The 5410-nt window shown below is 34.5% G+C and overlaps 1 pseudogene across 1 annotated transcript; it reads right to left on the reverse strand.

Annotated features, from left to right (window-relative positions):
* Positions 1-4162: 4162 nt before the first annotated feature.
* LOC308508177 (glyceraldehyde-3-phosphate dehydrogenase-like) lies at positions 4163-5184 on the reverse strand (annotated as a pseudogene). The gene has a single exon. The product of its transcript is annotated as a glyceraldehyde-3-phosphate dehydrogenase-like (transcript).
* Positions 5185-5410: the final 226 nt, after the last annotated feature.

The following is a 5410-nucleotide window of genomic DNA, read 5'->3' on the forward strand; positions in this document are numbered from 1 at the left end:
GTGGATAAATTTGATTACAATGAAATTTAATTCTCCTACTCATGTAACACTATAAAGCCAAAACACTGGAAGCCACAGAGTGACAGAATATATTCACAATTCATATATCAAACAAAAGAGTTTCAAATGTAACACATAAAGAACTCTAATAATTCAATAATAAAATCAACAAGCCCTCAGATGTATAAAAAAGACTTGAAAAGACATTTCATAAAAGATTTATGAATTTCCAATAAGCTCATTGAATGAAGCTTCACTTAAATAGTAATAAGAGAAGAGCAAATTAAAAACATTTTGAAATATCACTAAACACCTGCCTCAATTTACAACTGACAATATCAAGTACTGGTGAGGAAGTGGAACAAATAAGACTCACATACGCAGCTCAGAGTGTAAAATTATACAAGCACATTGGAAAGTAAGTTGGGTAGATACTGCAAAGTCAAAACACGCTTAACATATGAACCAGCAATTCCCTCTTAGTTATTTTCCCAAGAGAAATGAAACATTCTCCACACAGAGATTTTACATGAATTTCACTGAAGCTGTATCTGTAATAGCCCTTAGCTGGAGTTAGAAATGTCCATTATCAGCAAAGTATTGAAAGAACACCAGAACCTCTCATCACTTATCAAAATATCAAAAACATCATTCTAACTAAAATGTGGTTAGATGGTTTCCTAAGGCAGAGGGTGATGGAGAAAACAAATGCAAAGTGGTACAATGGAGCTTTCTGGAAAGATGGAATTGTTATAAATATCAAGTGGAGTGATTACGCAAACATTTACATTTGTCAAAACTCATCGAATTATACTTGTATGGTTAAAAAGTGTGCTTTTTGTAGGAGTAAAATATATTGATATAAACACTAGAGAAATATGAATTAAGTGCTATATAACTTTGAAATGAGGAAATTTTGTAACTATGAGTTAAAATCTAGATACGAAAAGAAAAGAATTGGTAATTTTGACTTCATGAAACTGAAAAAAAATACATGGCAGACAGGAGCATCATGAGCAAAGTAAATAAGAACTGGAGAAAAATAAATTACTAATGGCAATACCTTTCTGTCTGTCTACTATCATCTACCTATCTATCTGTCTATTATCTATCTATTATCTATTATCTACCTATTATCTATCTATTATCTATCATCTATCTATCTATCTATCTATCTATCTATCTATCTATCTATCTATCTTTCCATGTTTCACGCCCTGTCTCTCATCTGCTTACATAAAGATATGTTATATAAATGTTATCAGAGTGTTCAGAAGTAAATATAAATGAAATGCACCTTGATTACATGAAAGATGCTCAACTTTATTTAAAAAGAAAATAATTTCAAATTGTACTGTGCAGAGATACAACTTCTCATCTATCATGTTGGCAGAAGTCCCAGACTGAAAACATATGCATGTTGCTATGGGGACTAAACACCCTAACACATTTCTGTGAGGAATGCAAGATTGGCAACACCTATGGAATTGAATTTGAGAATATCTAGCAAAATTACCTATACATTTATGCTTTGATACAGTGACATACAGGAATTTTGTCCCATGACATACTCACAAAAACATGGAGAGACTTGCACAGGGCTCTTCACTGTAGATTTTCTGTAACCTACATTCACCAATAAGGAACAGTGTGAATACAGTGGTATCCAAACGCTATGAGGTAATCTCAAGGATCTATTTTAGGATGGAAAAAGACAAGAAGGAAGAAAGGAAGGAAGGAAAGAAGGAAGGAAGGAAGGAAAAAAGGAGAAAAGCAGAAAAATTCTGTACCATGAATTATTATTGTTTATATTTCAAAATATAAGAGACAATGAAAAAACATTTTTTAAATGGTTACTTACATGAGGAAGGAGAAAATAGGGTGCAGAAGCCAGAGAGGGGCTATATGTTTCTAAATAAATCTTCACTTGTGAATTTGACTTTATTACCTGTAAATATATATATATTCATATATATATATACCTGTAAATAAATATATAAATATATATATATTCATATATATAAATATATATATATGAATACATAAATATATATATATATATATATTTACATATATATATATATATGAATACATAAAATTGCGTAGACTATTATAAGATTCTAAAGTCAAATATAGATGTAAAAATTAAGATGCATGTATCCAAATTTACTTTTTAAAAATTAACAGCAAAGCAAATAAATCATCATGTGTATCAATGTGGTAGATTAGTCTCAGAAAAGAATATTTCAAATATTTTAAGATACAGTAATTTGTACATTTCCTAATAAGAAATATTTTAATGACAAATAACTGAAAAAAAGCAGTATTTTCTTCTTCTTTTGCAAACATCTGCTCAGCTATTTTATACCTTTTGCATTTCCAAGTAAATTTTTGAATTATCGCATGTGCACATGCACACAAACACAAACATGGGATCATGGGATCTTGATGGCATTTCATTTTATCTTCACCTTTCACTGTATCAATGCCTTCTTCCATAAGTAATTTCAAATTTTTTAATTATTTAAAATTTATAAACTGTTTTCATAATCTTAATTTTTTCATAAAATTAATATGTTTAATGTACCATTTTCATCATTAGAGAAATAGATGCAAGCAAAATCAAACAAATTAAATATAAAACCCTGTATTCCTAAATACAATTTAGAAACATAAGTATGAATTCAGGGTATATTTTCTCTAAAATCAACAAAAAATAGCAGCAAAGACCACCCATAAACCAGATTGTGGTATCTGAATACTATTTTCAATAACAGATACAAAGATCTATGGAAAAAGATGGCTGATTCCAGTAATGAAAAAAAACATGCAAGATGAGCCTGTAACATGATGAATCAGAATGCAAGACAGCTATCAGAAACTACTGGGGTTGTATCCTTTGGACCCAGGAATCAATGTAAAGAAATTACTATTGGCCAAAACGGTAATATTAGGTAAACAATGAAAATAATAGTCTTGGACTTAAGTCCGATCAAAGACATTTAAATCTAAATAGATTGCAGACCAACACTAAACAAAAACAAAAACAAAACTAATTTGTGGCTTTCCTGAAAATTAGTAAATATACAATAATAATCATTTTTGTTACCCTACTTACATTGAATACACTCTTACCTCAGGGCATTAAAACAGTTAAGGAAGAAATATTTCTTTTTAAGCAAAAAAATTCTATAATAAATTAAGAAATAATTGAATTAATACATCACAATTTTACAAGTCCCAGCAAAATAATAAAAAGAAAAACAACATGGTTTATTTACCAGCAACCAAAAAAAAAAAAAAAATACGTGGAATACAAAAAGTTTAGGAGTAAAAAATGAGATCAGAAGATACTTAAATATATAGCAATCATATAAAATGATAGTTCTTGCTTAGGTCCTTTTTCAAACAATCCACTTTTTGACAGCCAGGAAAGCTTGAATTCTTGCTGATATTTGAGGATAGTAAGCAATTATTTTTAGTTTTCTTTAAAGATATGATCATAGAATCACCTTTATGTTAAAAAATAATCTTTTAGAGATAAACACTGAACTATTCACAGTTGAAATGAAATTGGAGACTGGGCTCTACTTAAACATAATACCATGCCAGGGAGGAGTAGGAATGGGAAAGGAACAATGACATAATAATTACTGAAATTAGATGATGTGTGTATTGAAATGGGGAACTCTACTGTATCCTCTCTATATTTGTATGTATTTGAAATTTTCCATAATATTCCTTAAAGCATTCTTTCTCCTGTAGAATACAATAAACTGTTCTCTGTAATTCCCCACTGTACATACAGATAGGGATGTAGATCAAATGTTCTAGTTTTCTATAACATGTAAATAGGTATATCATGAATAATTTTATAAATTCTAATTTTGGCATTATTTATATTTGGGGGCAGTATTAAAGTTTTTATAAAGAATATAGTGAGTGTACTAGAAGAAACAAGAGCTTCTTTTCTGGCTGGGTACAGTGAACTTTATTGATGGTGAGGTATTGCTCCCTCAGCCCCTCTCCTTCTTCATGGAGTCGGGAATGGAAACTGGAGTTCAGAAGATTCTCAGTGTGTTGGGGAATCATTCGGGAAAAGGACTCCCCAGTAGCTGAGGACCTCTCCTCCCCTTGCTGGGGCTGGTGATCCAGCAGACTCTTACTCCTTGGAGGTCATATGGACCATGAGGTCCACCACCCTGTTGTTGTAGCTAAACACATTGTCATATCACAAATGAGCTTGACAAAGTGGTCATTGAGGGCAATGCCAGCCCCAGGGTCAAAGGTGGAAGAGTGGATGCCACTGTAAAAGTCACAGGAAATGACCTGGTCCTTAGTATAGCCCAGGATGCCCTTAAGGGGGCCCTCTGATGCCTGCTTCACCACTTTCTTGATGTCATTGTATTTGACAGTTGTCTTCAGACAGCAGGTCAGATCCACAACCAACATGCTGAGGGTCGGGATATGGAGGGCCATACCAGTGAGCTTCCCATTCAGCTCAGGGATGACCTTGCCCACAGCCTTAGCAGAGCCAATAGAAGCAGGGATGATGTTCTGGGAAGCCCCTCAGCCATCACTCCTCCGCCAAAGTTTCCCAGAAGGACCATCCATGGTCTTCTGGGTAGCAGTGATGGCATGGACTGTGGTCATGAGTCCCTCCACGATGCCAAAATTGTCATGGATGACTTTGGCAGGGGGGAGGGGGCAAGTATTTGGTGGTACAGGAGGCATTGCGAACAATCTTGAGGGACTTGTCATACTTATAATTCTCATGGTTCACACCCATCACAAACATAGGGGCATCCACAGAAGGGGCAGAGATGATGACCCTCTTGGGTCCACTCTTGGCTTCAAGTGAGCCCCTGCCTTCTCCAAAGTAGTAAAGACACCAGTAGACTCCACAACTTACTCAGTACCAGCATCACCCCATTTGATGTTGGTGGGATCTCACTCCTGCAAGATGGTAGTGGGCTTTCCATTGATGACAAGCTTCTCCTTCTCAGCCTTGACTGTGCCTTTGAACTTGCCACGGGTGGAATCACAGTGGAACATATAGGCCATGTAGTTGAGGTCAATGAAGTGGTCATTGATAGTGGCAACATCCACTTTGCCAAAGTTAAAAGCAGCCCTGGTGACCAGCCATCCAATACAGCCAAATCTGCTCACTCTGACCTTTACCATCATGTCTCAGGGTCGTGCGGGCACTTTACAGGAAGACACAGCTATCTGTCAAATGGAACGAGCAGAGAGCCAGAGACAAGTGCTTTGAATTCAGACAGATCTGGGTTTGAACTATGGCTCTAATACTTACTCTCTAGGTGATTGATTTTGTATAATTTACATAATCTCCAAGCATCTGTGTGTCATCTGTATAACAAAGGTGTAATAAATGAAATGCTGTATGTAT

The sequence above is a fragment of the Rhinolophus hipposideros genome (assembly GCF_964194185.1).
Source record: "Rhinolophus hipposideros genome assembly, chromosome: 15".
In the NCBI taxonomy this organism is placed as follows: Eukaryota; Metazoa; Chordata; class Mammalia; order Chiroptera; family Rhinolophidae; genus Rhinolophus; species Rhinolophus hipposideros.